Raw genomic sequence first — 21,744 nt, 5'->3', positions numbered from 1 at the left:
TACAAGAAAAAAAAAAGAGATGAAGGCAGAACCTATAAATTAACAGAGACTCAGTGGACATTACAATCAATCACAGGTAAAGAATCTAGCTGTAGCCTTATTCAAGCAAACTACAAAAATCTAACAATAAGACAATCAGGGAGACTTGACCTCTGACTAGATATTTGATGATGTTAAAGAAGTATGGTTAATTTTGTAGGTGTGGTAAGTTTAAGAAAGGAGTTTTTATCATTTAGAGCTACAATGATACGGTGTTTGGGTGTTTGGAATTTGCTTCAAATTAATCTGGAATGGAGTAAGGACCAATGGATGAAACAAGATTGGCCACAAATTACTGTTGAAAGTGGATGATAGGTACATAAGAACTGATTATACTATTCTCTCCATTTCTGTCTATATTTGAATTTTTTCATATTTGTCTTTTGGTTTTGAGATAAAATTTTGCTTTTGCTCTTGGCTTAAACCTAACAACAACAATAATATCAACACTACTAAACACAGATTATTCAGGGCATTTTATTTTAAGCTAAACACAGTGAAATGTCTTTAGATGCAGTGCATTAGTAGTCCAAAATTCCCCATGGACTTGTTAGTAAGGAACAGAAGTTTCAAGTTCAGGCATTGGGGCACCAGTTAGCTATTCCAGCACCTTGCATTCTACATGAATTTTACTTGAATGTCCCACTGTGTTTTGTTATATATTAGGGCTAGACACAAGACTTAAACATGCTATAAATCCTACCAAGTTCATAGATTGCTCTTATTACCTGTTCTTAAATATCTTGATAATATACTAGTTTATAAATCTCAGATTGGTTCCTGCCCTATTGTACCTTGGCATTGGAGAGAAAACTGCAAGCAAAATTCAGCCCATTTCCTAATGCAGACTTTTCTAGGAAGAAAAGCTGAAAAATATATAAATTGTTCAAAATAACCATATGCTTATTAGGCTGTAAGGATCTTCCAACTAAAGAGTTAGCTCTCTCTCAGTAGCAACATCCTTCTCTCAGCAAACCAGACTCAACACTTTGGAGTCATCATTGATGTGTCCCATGTGCTCTTTTGGGTAAATATTTCTGAGTGGTTGCTGTGTGCTTATGTGCTGGGCACTGTGCTTGGCACTGTGGATACAGAGAAAATACAATACATTCCAGTCCATGAAGAAATCAGTCTGGTGGGTAGGAGAGGTACATGGATGAAAATATCTGGCAAATGCTCTGATGGAAGTTCCTAAGTTCTCCAGCTTTTGTATGTTCTCTTTCCCTCCGAGTCTCAATGGATGCTGCCTGAACCACCATCCTGTGTGTCTGCAGATGGCATGCATGATCCCTTTCCAAGAGACTAGAGTTCAGTAGTAAAGAGCACAGACTTGAGTCTCCACTACTTCCTAGATATCTTTGATTTGTTTAATTTCTCTGTGCCTCTGTTTCCTCATCTATAAGGTTGGTCGTTGCTGGGATTAAAGGAATTAACATCTGTAGAGGTCTCAGAATAGTACGTACCTGATGTAATAAGGATTTTATCCATGTGTTTTGTGTCTTAGTCATTTCTTCAGGATGCTATGTTCCCGTAAGTCTACATCACTTCTAGCTGTTATAGTTGCTTCCTTTAATTCTGCAAAGCACAGCTGATAAATACTCTAGTGTTTATGAAAGCATTGCTAGAACCTAGAGTTCATTAATGACGCCCCTTTCCAGGAAGTCAGTTACAGGGCATCTCTCTGCTCAGCCCTCAGCCTACTTTTGGATTGCAGGAGTCAGCTCATAAACCTCAAGAGAGAAGTCCTCGATGGCCTGTTCTCAGGCCCCACCCAAGTCAAGCACCCCAAAATCTCTCCATTGTCCCCCCAACTAAAAGCCCTGTTTAAATAATAATTTCTACAGAAACACTCCCTGATCACAGCCTGACTGTCTTTTACATTGTTATGTAAAGCAATTTAGCACCTCACCCTGAACTGCTTTATTCCAAAGCAGGATTTGCTTTTCCCTTTGCATAACTCAAAAGGCACATTATGAGTTGTTTTGCTTACAAATAAAAGAGCAATCCTCTTTTAAAGAAGAATTCTGCAGCACTCCTAGAACAACTGACATTAATTTCATTTGGTTTAAAATTATTTGGGGCTCCTGCTACATATGTACAAAATATTATAAGCACAGAGAATGAATCCTGCATGGAAATCCAAGAAGGCTTCCCAGAAGAGTGACACATAAGGTTTATATCATCTTTATTTCAAAATTCTCCCCAGATGTCTATTAGGGGTAATGAATGTGGAGGGACTCAGAAAAAAATATGACAAAACATAAGCAATGAGTACCTCAGGGTGAAGGACTTTTGATAATTATTTTCTTCTTTTGATTTTGTATACTTTCCTGACTTGATGCAATGCATGTGTTACATTTAGTATAAGAAGACAAAATGGTGTTTTTAAACGTCTCATATCTGATTTTTCCCTTCCATGCCCATCTCCCCCAACCTCTCCATGTTCCATCACTTTTATCTTGACACTCCCCTGCTCAAGACCTACCAGTGGCCTCCTATTGCTTTCTCCTCAAGCCTTAATAACTCTGCCTGACTTTCAAGCTTCTTCATAATCCATCCCACCCTACCTATCCAGTTGTACTTCCTACTACACACTCTCTGTGGGGAGACATTATCCTAAATTTCAATAGGAAAATGACTACTTTTCCTTGTTTTGGAGGGCTCTCAGGAAAATACCCCACACTGGCTAATTTTGGAGTAGGTTATAAGAGGCAGAACTAAATACAAAGATGTGGACATATTACTCTTCTTTCTAGAAATTGCCATTATTTATTTACAAGAGTCATGATTGCTACTATTAATAGCTGCATTTCAGGAATCCCCTGGAGGTCCAGTGGTTAGGACTCCGCCATTTCACAGCCGGGGGTTCAATCCTTGGTCAAGTAACTAAGATCCCGCAAGCCATGTGGCACGGCCAAAAATTTTTTTTTTAAATAGAAAATAATTTTTTAAAAATAGCTGCATTGCATGGATGAGGCTAAATAATTTGCTCAAGGCCATAAGCCTAGAAGGTATCAGAGCCTGGATTAGGACCCAGGTCGGCTGGATGCCGAAGCCACACTCTTTCCATTGCACCAGGCCCTTGGCAAGGGGAACAGTCATATTTATATTCACTATCAGTTGCACGTGTTGATAGATCAGCATCAAAACTAAAAAACTGTTTCTAACCAAGCTAATTCACTCTCATAACTCTTTTAGCTTATGCCTCATAATTTAGCACATTTTATACTATAGTGTAGTTTTGATAACTCTTTTGTGTTTTATTTTATCTTTTTATTTTTAATTTTTGGCTGCGTTGGGTCTTCGTTGCTGCACACAGGCTTTCTCTAGTTGTGGTGAGCAGGGGCTACTCTTCGTTGCCATCCATGCACAGGCTTCTCATTGCAGTGGCTTCTCTTGTTGCAGAGCACGGGCTCTAGGTGTGCCGGCTCCAGTAATTGTGGCCCATGGGCTCAGTAGCTGTGGCGCTCGGGCTTAGTTGCTCCACGGCATGTGGGATCTTCCTGGACCAGGGCTCGAACCCGTGTCCCCTGCATTGGCAGGCGGATTCTCAAGGACTGCACCACCAGGGAAGCCCTGATAATTGTTTCTTATGTGTAAATTTTGTCTCCTTAATCAGGTTATTGGTTTAATGAGGTGATGACCATGTGCTAAGTACATACTTAGAACTAACTATAGCACATTCTAAGTACATACTAAGAACTCACATAATGAGAACTCCATTTCAGTTGAAGGCTTGCTTTATCAAAGTAGTATCTTAAAGATTAGGTAATTCCTAACTAAAAACCTTGAGTAAAAGGATAATTCAACAACTCAGAGGGTGTTTAATAAATGAAATAATGTTTATACAAAAGCTAGGGAGAAGCTAATATATCTCTTATTAAACTAATTATTACATCATCCTTTATCAATATCTACAAAACATCAAGGATTCTGCCAGTCATACAAAGATACACACCTTGTACCATCATCTACATAACATAATAACAGATGTACATAAAATTGTCAATGTAATATATTTATGGAACAACATGGGTTGGCAGGAGAGAGAAAGGTATAATTCAAAGGAGGAGACTTGCATTCAAGAAGGAGCCTAGAGAAATATTTTAATATGCCTAGAATCTGTTTTTACCTAAAACATACCTGAGAAGGGAAAAACAGTTGGTAGATGGATTCAAGATATTTCTGTAATGAGGCTTACTCAAATTTGTTATCAAGTAACTCATAATTTTGAAAATGTCAAAATGTCATAATTTATTAGCATTGCTTTTGGAAAGGTGATCTGTATGATGCAACTAATTATGAAATAAAATTTTCTACTTGTGAAATGTTTTCCTAGTTCCTCTACCCATTTCTGCCTCATCAGAGGGAGTAGAATAACAGAGATTTTGTTATTTATAAAATCATCATCTTCATTACAGCAAATTACATGACTTCCATTTCTCATAGGGAGTCTCTAGACTCCTTCTATTTCTGTCCCCCTCCATCATTTTCCTTTTGGATTGGATATTTTCATGTACTTGTTTTCATTTTCTAGAGGTACTATCTCTCCAGTTAGACTATAAACTCCCTAGGGTTGGTTTTCTCTATTTTCTATAAAATCCCCTTAGCTCTTTGTACAGCAGAGGGCTGAAACAGGCATTTAATAAATTAATAATTGGGTTTTATTCTTTTAGGAAGACAGAAATGGGGTCGTCCCTCTGCTTCACTCCTTGATTCCTTGGGCTTCTCTAAAATCACATTCCCAAATGCAGCACAGCTGAAATAACAGCAGCACCAGCTTGCATTTTTACAGTACCATCTACTTTTCAAACTGTTTTTACATCTCTTATCTCATTTATTTCTCACCAAAATCCTATGAGGTAAGTAGAGCAGATATGGCTCGTCTCATGTGATAGATGGTAAAACAGAGGAAGGGAGAGGTTAAGTGACTTGCCCAGTCCCTCACCACTCCAGTCCATCTGCCAGAATTATCTTCCTAAAAATAAATATAAACATGACATTCCCCTGCATAAAATCATCAACAGGACTCTGGCTGTCTACAGGGTAAAGTGCAAACTCTTTAGCAGGGCACACAAGTCCCTTCACATCTGGCCCCATGCTCCTCACCAACTTCGTCTTCCACGGCTTCCGCCCGGCACTGCACCCTCCCCCAGCCACGCTGAACTCCCACCATTCACGTCAGCGGCTCTCAAGACCGCAGGCCCTTGCACGCGTTGCTTCCTCTGCCTGGAATGCTCTTTTGGGTTTAAACCTCTCAATACCACCTTCCACCTTGCGAGATTCCTATTCAGTCCCCTATGTGTAGGTCAAGTGAAACTTCCCTTACAGTCTTGCTTCTGGCTTCCGGCCTGTGGGGTGAGTTGGCCGCTCCTTTATAAACCACCGGCCCCTGCCTGGTTGCTCCCCTCTTATCCTGATCGATTTTTTTTTTTTCTTTTTTTTCTCAGTGGAACTTATCACCTTCCAATATAGTATATGATCTGCTTATTTATTAAGTCTTCTTGTCTGTCTCTCTGTGATGGAATGTAAGCCCCACAAGGGCATGGACCTTTGCTGGTTTTGTTCACTGGTGTGTCCCACGTGCCCACACAGTGTCTGACACACAATAAGTGTGCAGGAAATTCAGAAAGCATTAATTAAGCAACTGCGATTCTGGCACTGAGGATAGAGATGAGATACAGTCCTTCTGGAGAAGGAGAAAGGAATTAAAGCACCATGATGCAAGCAGGATGCTGAGAGTGCAGTGATACTGGTATGTGCTGGGGGAGATGAGAGCACAGATAAGGAGCGGGGCCAGGCTGGGTGTAGATGGAAACAGCCCCGACAGGAAAGGCTTAGGCTTCATCCAGAGGGCAATATGTAAAGAGAGACTTGACAGCCGTGCACAAGTTCACCGAGTTCAGAAGGAGGTGGGGAGAAATTACAAGGAATTTTTATAGCTTAATATTAGGGTGTATATGGGGGTGGGATATAAGGCCAGAGAAGTAAAATCTGTTTATATCCATACAGAAGAGGGAAACAGAGCTCCTGAGTGTAAAGGGCCAAGTCTTTGCCTCAAATGCAAATGTAATTAGGTTGTTTTTGCCTCCAAAACAACTATGCTTCGGAACACCCTTTCTCTGTAATGAAAAATGCCAGAAATGATTAATTCTGATGTTAATAATTTAGAGAGGAAAAGTCTGGAGTCAGGGCATTAGACCTTGATCTCCTGAGACTTTAGAAGAAACTCCTAGAGAGCATATCTTGAAATATTAATCCTGCTCATTCATGGAGCTTCTGGATCAGCAGAAATTTGATATGTTTTCCTTTATTAAGCTCTTTCTTTTGCCCTTTTATAGTTTGAAAAGAACTTTCATAGCTAGAGGTATATCTAGTTAGAGATGAATTGTGGTACTTGCCTTAATTTCAAGAGAGCAAAATTTTTATTCTTTGAGCAGCTCAATGTTTTTAAGCCATCTGATGAGTATCAAGCACTGTGCTAGGCCCTTGCTACAGAGATCAGTAACCCAAGGCCATGGCTGTTGAGGGGCTCATAGACTATAGGGATAGGCAGACATATGAGTATAATGAAATGTAGGGATCAAATATGGAAGCATGCACAGGAAACAAAGTGCAGACAAAGAAGAGAGTGCTTCATTCCTCTGGGGAGACGGAGAGAGGGAAGTGTGCACACCACACAAGGTTTCCCAGGAGAGGTGATGCCTGATCAGAGTCTTGAAAGTTAGTGTGTGTTCATCGGTGGACAGTGGACATTCAGGGTAAAGGGAGAAGCACAAGCACAGGCTTGAGGCTATGAAACAGGCTGGTGAGTAAGAAAGTACCAACAATGACTGGACCTGGTGTGTGTGTGTGTGTGTGTGTGTGTGTGTGTAGGCAGTGAGGTACATGACCCTTTATATGCTATGTTAAGGAGTTGGGATTTCATTCAATCGGCCAGTGTTTCTCAAATTTTGATCCAAGGAACACTTGTCTCAGACTGTTTTAGAAGGTCCTCATTAAAATGCAGATCGCTGGGCTCTAATGATTCAGAATCTCAAGAAGAATGATGAGTGAGGTCAGAAAGACCAAGAGTCTGCAAAGCTCTCTAGGAGATTCCTAAGTTTGAAGACTGCTATTATAGGCAAGGGGGAGACATTCAAAGTTTTAAATAGAGGACAATAATCAGATTTGCTTTTACAAAGATTTTGTTTTTAGCAGTATTGTGCAAGATCCTCATCCCAGATGCTTACATGGTCTAGGCATGTAAAATAAATGACTAAAGTAGGCTTCACGGAATGATCCGGGAGTGCTAGGGATGAGGCAAAGCAGAGAGCACAACCTTGGCTAGGGGAGTGGTCATTGTGTAGCCTCCGTCAATTACTGACAAGTAGGAATTTTAACCCAGTGCTGTCAGACTGTTCACTTTTTCAAAATAAAGTGATCATCTATACTTTCATGTAAAATCTCCCAGTATTTACATACTGGCTATATCAGTAAGATTCTTAGTTACAAAGAACAGAAACAGATTCTAGATGATAAAGCAGAAAATACATTTATTAAAAAGATGTTTAACCTAGGAAAGCTACTTAGAAAATTATTTGGCAAACATATGTATACCTCGTGTTCCAACAACCTCATCCCTGGCTACATACCTAATTAAAAGGTATGTTCCCCAAAAGACATGTAGTAGGATATTCATAGGAGCGCTATGAATCTTACAAGAAATGGAAATGTCCCAAATGCCTATTAACAATAGAAAGGATAATATAGTATAATGCCTTTACACAGTGGAATACTGTGTACAATGAAAATAAACGTTCTACAACTACATGCAGCAAATGATAAATCTCACAAAAATATAACATTGAGCAAAAGAAGCGAGAAACCAGAGAGTACATATTGTGTGACTCCATTATATTTAACACAAAAACAGACAAAACTAATCCATGCTGTTTGAAATCTATATAGTGTTTACCACATTCTGTTGTGATTGCTGTGTTAGGAGTGTTGTGATTGGATGGGAACACAACAGGGTATTTTGAGGTCCTTGTGGTGGTCTCTTAGTTTGGTTCTGGGTACACTGTTCTGTTTGTTTGTGAAGATTTATTGAGCAGTACATTTATGATATGTGCCGAGGTGTCCCTAGCATGTTTGTTTGTTGTTGTTGTTGTTTTGCAGTACGCGGGCTTCTCACTGTTGTGGCCTCTCCCGTTGCGGAGCACAGGCTCCGGACGCGCAGGCTCAGCGGCCATGGCTCACGGGCCCAGCCGCTCCGCGGCATGTGGGATCCTCCCGGACCGGGGCACGAACCCGTGGCCCCTGCCATCGGCAGGCAGACTCCCAACCACCGTGCCACCAGGGAAGCCCAGCATGTTTGTTTTGAAACACCTACTCATCTACATGACAAAATAATTTTCGATGATAGTCATGAAATAAAACTAAAATAATAGTGGCCATAAAAGAAATGTAGATAGTGAAATCTTTCTTTACTTAAATTTTATATACATGTATATATGTATGCACACACACATATATGTTTTTAAATAATTAACAGTCTAAAAAAAAGAAATTTTGATTTTAAATATGTTGTTCATATTCAGGAAAATACATTATGTATGAAGTAAAATTTACACTTACCATACAAAAATATTACATCTTGCAGTTTCCCCTGCAAGGAAATAAAAATAAAACAGTTTCACGGTTTTATATTTTGAACACAAATAAAAACTTCAAGTACTCACATAGACTGATAGAACTGAAGTAATTCAAGTTCTGTTTCTTTGTTTTTACAACCACTGTACTACCAGTCATTTATTCTAAACCTCCTATTTAAATGCAAAAGTCTGTAGAACCATAATCTGTGCTGAAAGTCAGCTCAAAAGGTTTCAGGACTTTAAGATGTACTCTTGAAATGTATACATGTAACTGAGCCCACAGTTGTCAAGGCCTAACTGTATAACTGGGTGTCCTCCAAATTAACTTCTTTATAAAATACAGTGCTTACTAAAGGATGGGAAATAAAGTGGTGCTGATTTGACTCGTGTGTGTGCATGTGTATGTGTGTGTATGTGTGTGTGTATAATGTATATATAGTTCTCTACATATTATATATGAGTATATATACAGTTACTTCTAAATATGTCAGTGATAAAAGTCCTCCCTGAAAAAAATTTTTTCATGGTTAAGTTTTAAGCATTTGGTGCAGTTACTACTGAATTTCTTAATGAATATATTGATATTGATATTATATAATTATATAATGTCATTATATTATGTTATATATAATAATATTTTAGAGAGATATATATGTTTTTAAATGATCCACAGGCAAAGCACCTCATTATTGTGCCCTTTTCTGTATGCATATTATGTTTCAATAAAAGGGTAAAAAGAAGAAGAAAGAATATCTGGGGCAGCTCACAGAAGTGTTGGGCAAACTGGACTAACAGGCTTGAGGCTATTTTTGAAACAACACCCTGGACCACGTGGCCCACCTGGCCTAACAGAACCATTTCTGCAGCTGCTGCTGCCCCAGGGAACATAAGAGGAGGTCACCGCTGCCAGTGCTGTCCCTGAAAGCCAGAGACCTCCACTACCACCTTTGCCCAGTAAACAGATATGCATAGAGCTTTCTTCTTCAATTGCCATATATTAGTTTCAAGTGGGTCTATATAACTGGTGGAGCCTAAGGTCAAATGTGGAGGAATTTGTCTTCTGGATTCCCTCTCAAGGGAGTTGGGAATTAGAAGGCAGGAAATCATAACAAGTATGTCCAAAAAGTGATAGGTAGCCAAAAAATATGAGAAAGTCCACTACAGCATACTTCTTTAGCTGTTCAACATTAATATGTCATTCTTTTAAACTTAATAACAACACATGAACAATCACGATAAAATTCTCCTATTGATCACAGTGCAAATGTCCCTGATTCAAATAAAAACACTCTCTCTCTGTCCCAAAGGGAGACAACGTGCAGGTCCAGGTATGACACCTCAGCGTCCCCTGACCTTAACACTAAAAGATAAGATAACCGCCTCCTATGTATTGAATACACAATAGAAAAGGAGCAGGATTGCGGTAGTAACTTCAGTTCAGGAAAGAGAATAGGAAACGTTGCAGCCACAGGAAATATCAAACCCTGTATTCCGGCAGTGAGAAGGAGGACTCCCGCGGTGGTCCCCAAGAAGGTGCCTTGGTGGTGGTATAAGATCTGGTTCTGCCCTCTGGAGGAAGCCTCCTGGTCCATCATTATGCATGGCCTCATGGATAACAGGCCATGGATAAGGGCTTTAGAAAGGATGCCCTTCCTGGGGACCTCACAGGACCCGCTCAGTCCACTTCTAACAGGTGTGAGTTTAGGAACCTGGGGTGGCTTAAGGGGTTGAAGAATTATAGGCTGTTGCTAGCCAAGTCTGGAATTTCTTTGACAACATACTGTTGTGAGACAATTTTCCTTGAGTTTCTTGTCTCTCTAATATCTTATATGCAGAGGCACTGATCACCCTTTGTCTCAGACTATCTTTTCAAGGGTGTTTGTGTAGAAAACAGCCTTGGAAGATAGAGATAGTGTTTCCCTCCAGAACAAAGGGCAAACATGCTTACAGTCCATTATAAACTATTTGGGCTCCCTAAGTTCAGGGTTACTTTCCTGTAATTTGCACATTTGACACACATCTGGGCCCATCCACCCCATCTTTTGAGACTTTGCTGAAAGTGGCAAGGAGTAACCAGAATATGTCAAAATGGATCATATCTACTCTTTCCCCCAACAACAACATAAAATATCATGGTTTATGTCCCAAGAAATAAAAGAAGACAGTTTTCCATGGAGAAAGTTTTGACATCATTTCACAAGGTTCATACTGTTTCTAAGCCTGAAAAATCTGGGTCCTCACTGTCAAATCCTTACTTCTTTCTGTAAGTCAATACCATACTTTAGGTTCTCTTGTTGGAAGCGCTCTACTTCTGGTACCAAATCTGCTTGGTTAAATTGGCTCCAAGTTACAAAATAACACTGACGTATAGTGGCTTAGACAAATAAGATGTGAATTTTCCCCACAAAGGCTAGAAATCTAGAGTTCCCCAGGGCTGAAAGGGTGGCTTCATAGTGAACCAGGACCCAGGTTCCTTCTAGCTTTCTACTCCAGCCCTTTAGCAAGTGAAATTCATCCTCAGCTTTCTATCTTGTGGTTGCAAAGTAGCTGCCCCACCTCCAGCTTCATGTCTACAACCAAGCTAGCAAGAAGGGGAAAGGCAGAAGTTAAGTATGCTTCTTCCATTCAAAGAACTTTTGAAAAAGCCCATGTAGCAACTTTCCTGTCATTTTATCAGCCCAAAGATATCACGTCCTTACCCCCAGCTGCAAAAGAGGCTGGGAAACACAATTCTTAAGGTAGGCATGATGCCATACTGAACAAAAGAAGGGTTCTGCTGGTAAAGTAAAGAGAGAAAACATGTATTGGATACGTTACCAGCAATGTCTGCCACAGCATTTTTTTAAAAAAAAATTTAAGTGCTATATAGGACAAATAAATATACCTTTAAGCTGTATCTGTGCTGCAGATTCTGAGGACAATCTCAGAGAATTCATGGCAAGATAGTGAAAGTGAAGGTAAGAGAACATACAGGAGACAACTTCAACAGTCCAGACAAGAAATGATGAGGGCCTGAATCGAAAGGTTAATCCAAAGGGTAGAAAAGCTGTTCAGAGTTGGGGGAAAATAGTGCCTCCCTATTTCCGATGTTTCCTTCCAAGTGAAGAGAGCTCTACAGAGTGTCCATTCTGACACCCGTGGTCTCTCCATGCCTTTACCTCCCTCTGCTCAATGGGCAGCTGAGTGATTTCTCTGATCAGTACCCGTGGGAAGAATAACTAGGAGCATTTCAAGTCCACCGTTTTGCACTAGGGAGTGGACCCCCCTGTGGAGCGCAGCCTTGCACTGGAAACTGGAGGTTTCTTTCCCTCCTGGCCTTGTGTAGTGGGGGACCAGTCCATCACTGCCTTTTCTCCTCTTGGCCACAGACAGCATGAGTTCTATCCTCCTCCACTGTGTAAGTCTTACCATATCGGAGGCCTTCCTATCCAGGAGGCTAGGTGGATAAATCTTCCACATTCTGGAGTTGAGGTTTACCCAGCATATTTAGTTAACAGGTCAAAAGCCACACCATATGATCCACCTTTATCAACAATGAAGATGTTACTTCTGCCCCCATCTGCCTCTTGCCGCCATCCGCGGCGGGTCCTCAAAGTGCAGCAACAATCGACGAGAGGGGGTAGGGAACTGAAGGCACCAAGGTATGGGATCAGAAGGGCACAAGCAACTGATGGTTGCAAGAGAAGTTTAAGAACAAAGCATAGCCATATATATACCCCTAAAGCAGGGAATTTGCTTAGTCACGCCTTATCGGCATCAGCTGGTTGATTGGCTTCTCGGCTTCTCCCTCAAAGGCACCAATTTCCCCTCCAGGGTTGCTTTTCCTAGCTTTAGGGAACAACCAGGGACTCCCAGTAACTGAGCAGGTCCCTGGAGCGATTTGGCCAAAGGCCATCTCCTTTTTTACGTTCATACCATAAAGTCCAGGATGCATACCAAGGAGAGTACAGTCGGGCCCTGAGGCTTATGAGGGTCTTAATGGCGCCTTCCTCAGAGGGCAATGCTCACCACATTTCCCCCTCTTTTATTTTTTAAAGCTTGATAATGCAATTTCAACCCATACACCTCCTGACGAAGAGCAGCTAGACGGCCAACAATAAAGCGTAATAAACAAGGTGATGCAATTAACATCAACAATACACATGACCCCACGGTAATCAATCCTGTGAGTCCATTTTGAAACCAATGCATTGGGTTTAACCATTGAAGCTGATCCAAGAGTCCTTGAATTAATTGTTGGGGCCCGTCTTCTTGTAGATGAGCTTCTTGAATTGCTTGTATTTCCGCATTAAGTTTTTGTATGTCCAAACTAATGTGTCCATCAGTCCATACACTTAAAAAGTGCATTTTTACTTTGTTCCAATCCCAGTCAGTTTCATTATAAGCGTGTTGAGTCACACAAATCCAAGTATATTTAGCATGGCAAATCAAACGCATTTTCCATTTTAAAGCCATAATTTGGCGTCCTAAACCTATGAGAGCATTTTTTAACTCATCAACCTCAGTTTTTAGTTGAGTATCAATATGACTTTGTAATGCTAATGCAATACTGGTATTTTTAGACAATTGATTAACATAATGTGCTTGTTGTACAGTTTTACTTAATGCTAAACCGGCGGTAGTGGCTATGGCTGTTAAAGCGGCTAAGGCTAATATGCGACATATTAATATTCCAATGAACCGTTTAGGTCTTTTTAAAGCTTCAGATAATTCTAGCCAAGCTTGCATGCTAGTACTATGATAACATGGTTCAGAAATATTTACAGGCAGCATTACATAGGAAGGTTGTTTTAACATCATAACAGAAAAAGTTCCTTTCATAGGCAGAATGCAAGTACTAAAAATACAATTCTGACAAGTTATATTATAGCCTAAGGAACCAGAAGTAAACTCAATCAGTAAATCTCCTATTAGCAAGGCATATGAGGGTGTAACACAAGTAATAACCGGTTGATAAGAATAAGACAATGCAAATTTCCCCAAATCCCAATGCTTATAAAAAACCAAACTATTATTAGTAACAGAAACTGAAGAAATTAAAGTGGTACCATTATTATAATTTAAGGTGCACCAGATTTGAGAATTCAAAATCAGATTGGGGAAAATCAGAAGGAAAAAAGGAGGGAAACTTCAAACTTGTAACAGCTTTAACTACCTTTAACTACCTTTTAACTACTTTACCGGCTAGTAAAGTCCCTTGTCCTCCTACATATACTTCAACACAAAAATAATATCTTTGACTTTGCAGCTTCTATTAGAGCTCCACTTTCAGCTTTATGATTAGACCCATCTTTGTTGCTATAATTACCAGTCTCATTCTTTCCATTTTTGTTATTGTTGCCCTGTGAAATCATTTTTTCTAGAACAGCAAGAAGATGTAAAGCTTTACTCAGCTTGGTAGGTTAATATATATAGGTCTATGAGCAAAAAACACACTGCTTGGGCAAATTTTTCTTCCAAAGGTTCTATGAACTGATAAAGTTTTTCACCAACAGATATGGCTTCTGTATACTGTCAGACATGATACAGGATGACTGCTTGATTGTAATACAACATACTGTTTTCAACAGCATCTACTCCATCCATTTCTTCAACAGCCTAGTGCACCTGATTCTTCAGCTGGTTAAGTGTGTCTTAAACTATCTGTTGTTGTCTGGTTACTTTTGAAAAACTCAGCTACTGCCGTATTCAAAATTATTTTATAATCGTCTTTGTTTATATCTTGTAGGCAGGCAAGATGTTGCAGACAGACATCATAATTTCCAGCTGTGAAAGCCTGGAAAGCACTGGTGGACAACTCCTTCTCTTGATCAATGATCTCAGGTCGCTCCTTGGATACTTCTTGTCCCATATTTTTTTACTTCTGACTATTGCCCCGAGTTACTATCAACTTTACTATGTGGCCACACTTTCACTCTTCACTCCGGGGATTCACTTACCGAGATTCAGATGTCCCTCTCGTCAGGTCCCTGTTCGGGCGCCACTTGCCACCATCCGCGGCGGGTCCTCAAAGTGCAGCAACAATCGACGAGAGAGGGTAGGGAACTGAAGGCACCAAGGTATGGGATCAGAAGGGCACAAGCAACTGATGGTTGCAAGGGAAGTTTAAGAACAAAGCATAGCCATATATATACCCCTAAAGCAGGGAATTTGCTTAGTCACGCCTTATCGGCATCAGCTGGTTGATTGGCTTCTCGGCTTCTCCCTCAAAGGCACCAATTTCCCCTCCAGGGTTGCTTTTCCTAGCTTTAGGGAACCAGGGACTCCCAGTAACTGAGCAGGTCCCTGGAGCGATTTGGCCAAAGGCCATCTCCTTTTTTACATTCATACCATAAAGTCCAGGATGCATACCAAGGAGAGTACAATTCGGCCCTGAGGCTTATGAGGGTCTTAATGGCGCCTTCCTCAGAGGGCAATGCTCGCCACAGCCTCTCCTGTATATTATTTCTTTCTGCCCTATTTATTTCTTTTTAAAAACAGCTCTGTTGGGCTTCCCTGGTGGCGCAGTGGTTGAGAGTCCGCCTGCCGATGCAGGGGACACGGGTTCGTGCCCTGGTCCGGGAGGATCCCACATGCCGCGGAGCGACTGGGCCCGTGAGCCATGGCCGCTGGGCCTGCGCGTCCGGAGCCTGTGCCCCGCAACGGGAGAGGCCACAGCAGTGAGAGGCCCGCATACCGCAAAAAAAAAAAAAAAAAAAAAAAAAAAAAAAAAAAAAAAACAGCTCTGTTGATATAATTCACATACCATACACTTCACCCATTTAAAATCTACAATTCATTTGTTTTTAGTATATTTACAGAGTTGTGCAACCAGCACCACAATCAATTTGAGAACATTTTCATCACTCCCTAAAGAAACCTCTTACCCTTTAGTTACCCTTCTCCCTTCTTCCCCTTCAACCCCTTCCCCTCCCAGCACACACACACCCCAACAACAGAATCATACAATATGTGTTGCTTCTGGCCTCTTTCACTTAGCATAATATTTTCAAGATTCTTTCATGTTGTAGCATGTATCAGTCCTCCATTCCTTTTTATTGCCAAATAATATTCCATTGTATAAATATACCACATTTTGTTTATCCACTCATCAGTTGATGGACATTTGACTAATATGAATGTTTCTGGCTATTATGAATAATGCTGCTATGAACACTTTGTATATGTTTTTGCATGGACATATATTTTCAATTCTCTTGTATATATGCTTAGGAGTGGATGATAACTCTATGTTTAGCCTTCTAAGAAACTGCAGACTGTTTTCCAAAGTAGCTGTACCACTTTACATTCCCATCATCAGTGTATGAGCGTTCCAAATTCTCCACATCCTCATCAACACTTGTTATTGTCTACCTTTTTTATCGTAGCCATTCTAGAGGGTGTGAAAGGGTATCTCGTTTTGGTTTCGATTTGCATTTACCCAATGGCTAATGAATGCTCTTCTTCTGACCTGGATGATAGTTACATGTTTATGTTCACTGTGATAATTCATCAAAGTATACACTTAGGATTGGTGCATTATTCTGAACATGTTACACTTCAATAAAAAGTTTATTTTGAAAGCACATATTCCACATCAGGCAAAGACTTCTTATATTCTATTTTTATTTATTTATTTATTTATTTATTTATTTGTGGTACACGGGCCTCTCACTGTTGTGGCCTCTCCCATTGCGGAGCACAGGCTCCGGACGCACAGGACGCACAGGCTCAGCGGCCATGGCTCACGGGCCCAGCTGCTCCACGGCATGTGGGATCCTCCTGGACTGGGGCATGAACCCGTGTCCCCTGCATCGGCAGGCGGATTCTCAACCACTGCGCCACCAGGGAAGCCCCTTATATTCTATTTTTAAAATGAGATAATTACCAAGCAACAAAAAAGGAGACAAGAGCAGCAGCTTTCAAGTGAGACAGACCTGGATAGGAATCCATGCTGACTGATGCTCTGTGTCTCAGGCTGGCAGAGCTGCCTAACTCCTCTGAGCCTCTGTTGCTTCATCTTTCAATAAAATTGTAAAAATAATATACCTCACAGGACTGTGGTTAGTGCAGCTCATATAGGAGCTAAAAATCATGTTTTTTCCAAAAATGTAAAAATTATTAGCTCATAAAACTACTATCACATTCACATGGTTTGCAGTTGATATGCCTCTTGACTAGCGCAGTAAGATTTTCCCTCTGGGATAGACATGTCTTTCTGAAATCATTTTAAAAACATAAATGATGAATGTGTCTTCTTTGGATTCAACAGATTTATGAATGTTTCAATAATCAGCTATGTCATGTGAAGAAGTAAAATTAACCTTATGAATTTGGGGAAGTTAATTGGGAAGATTAATGTTTTCTAATGGTCAAAGTGAGATTTAAAGCACTGTATTAGTTCCACTGCTGAATCTACAGCTCAGGTGCAATATATTTCAGTAAGCCACCAACTAACTCGCTTAAACATTAGTTGTTTCACCTGCAAAGCCACTATAATCATATGTTGTATCACTAGTATAAAATTTAATTATTAGTTATAAATCTCTGAGACCCTAAGATGATGGTTGCTTTGTAAATTCAGTGTTATACCACAACAGCACTAAGAGAGATTCCAAGATTCCCACCATAAACACACATTACAAAAAGTTGTTAACACTTACATAAACTTTTTATTTACAAAATTATGACTTTAGATTTCAAACTTTTCTCTCTGTGTCAATCAGGATTAGATTCAGTTGTATATGAGAGAAATCCTATATAATGGTAGATTAAATGAGATGGACGTTTATTTTTTTCTTATGTAAAACAAGTCTAGAGGCAGGCAGTCATGGCCTGTTACTGCATCTTCCTGATGTCATCAGGGATATAGGCTCTTCAATCTTTCCTTTCCATTATCTTGGCTTCTACCTTTAGGGCACATCTTGGTTTTAGTTTGGTTACTGCAACTCCCAGCATCAAGTACATGTGTTCTTAGGCAGTAAGAAAGAGAAACAGAAAAGGACAAAAGAGGCTGGGTCTGCTCCTTTTATAGAGCTTTCCCAGAAACTCCTCGCACTATTTCCATTTACATCTCATTGGCTACCCCAGCCATAATAAGGCTGATAAATTTAGTTGCATGGAAGGGTTCATTGCCACATCTACACTATAGGGAGGATTTGCTACTAAGGAATAAGAGGATGGATAGCAGGCTGACAAGTAGCAGTCTGTGCCACACTTTTTTCCTCCACTCTTTTCCATGTCTTTCTAGAATGTTGTAATCATCTATTTTTCATTCAAAATTCAAAGCAATGATCGGATATCATTGCTTTTTATCTGACATAACAAATATATGTCAAGTTAGTTAACTTTTATGATATCATTCACTAATATAACAAATATTTATTACTCCTTCTTTGTATCAGCTACTTCCATAAGCAAAGGAATGAAATAATAAACACATTCCCGCCTTCTCAAAGCTCCCAGGATATTGATTCAGTAAAAGGACGATGATTAAGTATTATAAATAATGCTCATTTCGAACGGGTTACCCTTTAAAATACAGCATTACTATTTAGGTAATCAACTACATGTACTATTTTAGTAGAAAAATATACTTTTATTTATCAGATGAATAATTCTATATTTTGAGATACTTGAAATATACTTGAAGACAAATTTTGGATATCAATATCATGCAACACATTCTTCTTGCAAAATAATGTCATTTTTGTCCAATGATAAAATTTCAGGTGAATATATTAATATGGTCCTTTCACATAAGACAATTAAAAATAGAGCTAAATCCAGGTTTTCCAGAATTTTTAATCAGAAAGAACAAGGAGATATTACTAGAGGGAAAGCAGACAAAATAAACAGTAAAGAAAAACTATAAATATTTGGTTGTATTTTTCAGGTTAAAAAAATCAGCTAGAGAATATTGTCTTTCAGAAGATAGGGGACCTGTTCAACATCTTGGTACTAATTCATTTTTTGAAAGTGCCTAGATATGTTTTTAAGAAACTCTAAGAATATGATACAATAATAACATGTTGCTATTGTGGCAGTATAAATGACAACTCTTATTTTATTGCCTTTAACACACCAGTTGACCTGTATTTTATTTCGGGCATAGGATCAAGTTTAAATTGGCCAGCTCAAATTTCAACTGGCTCCAGATTTCTTCAATTGGCTCCAAACTTTTTTATCTGAAACATTTGGAACATATGGAACATGCCATATATAGAAGAATAGACAATATTTCTTGTACCACTTGTCTAAGTTAAGGGAGATTTGTCTCCTTTAAAAAGGAAAACAAAAGTCCACAGAACACTTATTTTGTTTAACAAAATAGAGCTAAAATTTTTTGATTCATTTACAAACCAATTAGATCTGAGATATTATTATTATTATTATTATTATTTTTTGCAGTATGCCGGCCTCTCACTGTTGTGGCCTCTCCCGTTGCAGAGCACAGTCTCCGGACGCGCAGGCTCGGCGGCCATGGCTCACGGGCCCAGCCGCTCCGCGGCATGTGGGATCTTCCCGGACCAGGGCACGAACCCGTGTCCCCTGCATCGGCAGGCGGATTCTCAACCACTGCACCACCAGGGAAGCCCTGAGATATTATTTTTAAATGAATATTAGTCCCCCTTATCCAGGCAACGACAATCTATAGTGTCGCCACTTAAGATTAGTTTGTATTTTCTAGAGATTTTTATAAGTGGAATCATACAGTACGTCTGGCTTCTTTCACACAACAAATTATTTTGATTCATCCATATTGTTACATGTATCGATAGTTCATCTTTTTTTATTGCACAGCAGTATTCCATTACGTGAATATATAACAATTTGTTTATCCATTCACCTGTGGGTTGTATTTTTTTTTTTTTGGTTGTGCTGCACAGCTTGCAGGATCTCAGTTCCCCAACCAGGGGACCAGGGATTGAACCCAGGGCCACTGTAGTGAAAGACTGGAATCCTAACCACTAGGCCACCAGGGAATTCCCTTCTTATTGAGTTTTGAAAGTGCTTTATATATTCTGGATACAAGTCCATACCAGATGTGTAATTTGCCAATGTTTTCTCGTCGTAGTCTGTGGCTTGTTTTTTCATTCTCTTAAGTGTCTTTCAGAGAGCAGAAGTTCTTAATTTTGATGAAGTCCAATTTGCCAATTTCTTTTCATTCATGGATCATGTCCTTCAGAAATGTATCTAAAAACTCTTTGGTCACAAACCCAAGGTCACAAAAATTTTCTTCCGTGTTTTGTCCTAAAAGTTTAATTAACAGTTTTAGATTTTATATTTAGGCCTAATATTCATTTTAAGTTCATTTTTCCATATGGTAAAAGTATGGATTCAGTTTCCTTTTTCTCAAATATGAATATACAATTTTTCCAGCACCATTTGTTTAAAAAATTAAATTGCCTTTGTATCTTAGGCAAAAATCAATTGACCACCTGTAGGTCTATTTCTGAGCTCTCTTTTTCTTTGATCTAATTGTCTACCTTGATGTCAATATCACACTATCTTGATTACTATTACCATTTTGCATTCCTACCAGCAATTTAACAAAATTCCAGTTGCTCCACATCCTTATTAGGACTTGGTATTGTTTTTTTTTAATTAGCTTTTGTGGTAAGTGTGCAGTGGTATCTTATCATGTTTTTGATTTGCATTAAACTGGGTTGTTCTCTTTCTTACTATTGAGTTTCCCATCTTTTTTTTTTTTAACTTAATTTTCCCTAATTTCCTAAACAATATCCATGTTGGGTGCATAAAGGCCTCCATGTTTCTTGCTTTTTCAAATAAGAAGCAAGCTTGCAATTACTGCAAGTAGACAGTCTGCCCCAGAATGTTAGAAGGCATTGGCTTGACTTCAGGCCAAACTTTGGAGTCCCCTTGAGTTCCTCTTTCTCTCACACACCTTACCTGATCTGTCAGTAAATCTTATCAGTTTTGCCATCGAGAATTCAATTTCTCACCACCACTCCACCATCTTCTCTTGCTCTGTCTCTGTAATAGCTTTCTAACCAGTTTCCCTACTTGGGCCCTTGCTCAACTTCTATCATTTTGCAACACACCTGCCAGAGTTATCCTTTACAAAAAAAGTTGTTTGATCTCCTCACTCCTCTGCTCAAAACCTGTTAGAGGCTTGTTAAAGTCAAAACCAAATTTTTTATTATAGCCTACAAGACCATGATCTGGCCATGGCTATCTCATCTCCTATTCCTCTCCTCCTCAAATCCAGCCCACAGCTTCCTTGCACCTGCCTCAAGTCCCTTCTTTGCTGTCTTCTGTATGAAAAGTTCTCCTGAAGATTTCTCCATTGGTACTTTCCTCATTTCCTTCACTTCTCAATGACATGTGAGCCATTTTCTTTGCTCACTCTATCTAAAATGGCATGCACCCACACTCATACACACACCACCCCTTTCTCTGTTGTTTTACTGGTGCTAATTAACATGTTACATAACTATTGAATAACAGCTAATACATCCAGAGTTCACCATGTTTTAACTGCTTTATATATTAATTTACTTAATCCTCAGAACAACACCATGAGTTAAGTACTTGATCTAATTTTTCCAGAGGAAGCTGGAATGCAGAAGTTAAGCAACTGCCCCAAATCACACATCCATCAAACGGTGCAGCAGGGATTCCACCCCAAGAAATTCGATTCTGGAGTCTGTGCTGTAAAACACTACGCCATTCAGGGCTGCGTTTCTAATTACTTTGTACTGTTTGTGTTCTGTGTGCCCCCAATGGAATGTAAGCTGCAGGTGGGGGAGCTTATTTTGAAAACTGCTGCTATCCCCGGGGCAGAGAGCACTGCCTGCTTGCTAGCTAGTCCCTCAATAAAGGCTGAAATGTGCGTTAAATTATAACTCGAAAAAAAATCGCCCCAAAATTTCAAAAGGGTAGGTGGGCTCCGTGAGGCGCAAGCGGGTCGATAATTCGGAACACACACTACACCCCACCTACCGGAGTTAAAGGAGACGAAAGACCACGCAGGAAGGTAGCTCCTTGGGCTTGGGCCTCCGCCTCCGCCTCCGCCTCCGCCTCCGCCTCCGCCTCCGCCTCCGCCTCCGCCTCCGCCTCCGCCCCG

At 39.8% G+C, this 21,744-nt stretch overlaps 1 protein-coding gene across 8 annotated transcripts in view; it reads right to left on the bottom strand.

The window, feature by feature from the left end:
• The window catches only part of WT1 (WT1 transcription factor), a 176,554-nt gene extending 154,819 nt beyond the window's left edge, over positions 1-21,735 (bottom strand). For 7 of the 8 annotated variants that reach the window (XM_067038051.1, XM_067038055.1, XM_067038058.1 and 4 more), the window contains exons 1-3: positions 21,621-21,735; positions 14,615-14,720; positions 8,659-8,689 (exon numbers count right to left, since the gene is read on the bottom strand). The gene's annotated coding sequence lies outside the window, so the exon portion shown is untranslated. The remainder of the gene's footprint in view (positions 1-8,658; positions 8,690-14,614; positions 14,721-21,620) is intronic. The other variant, XM_067038053.1, reaches the window with a different exon arrangement.
• Between the last annotated feature and the right edge of the window lie 9 nt (positions 21,736-21,744).

Source organism: Kogia breviceps, chromosome 7 (genome assembly GCF_026419965.1).
Source record: "Kogia breviceps isolate mKogBre1 chromosome 7, mKogBre1 haplotype 1, whole genome shotgun sequence".
In the NCBI taxonomy this organism is placed as follows: domain Eukaryota; kingdom Metazoa; phylum Chordata; class Mammalia; order Artiodactyla; family Physeteridae; genus Kogia; species Kogia breviceps.
This window is presented reverse-complemented; position numbering and strand designations above follow the sequence as displayed.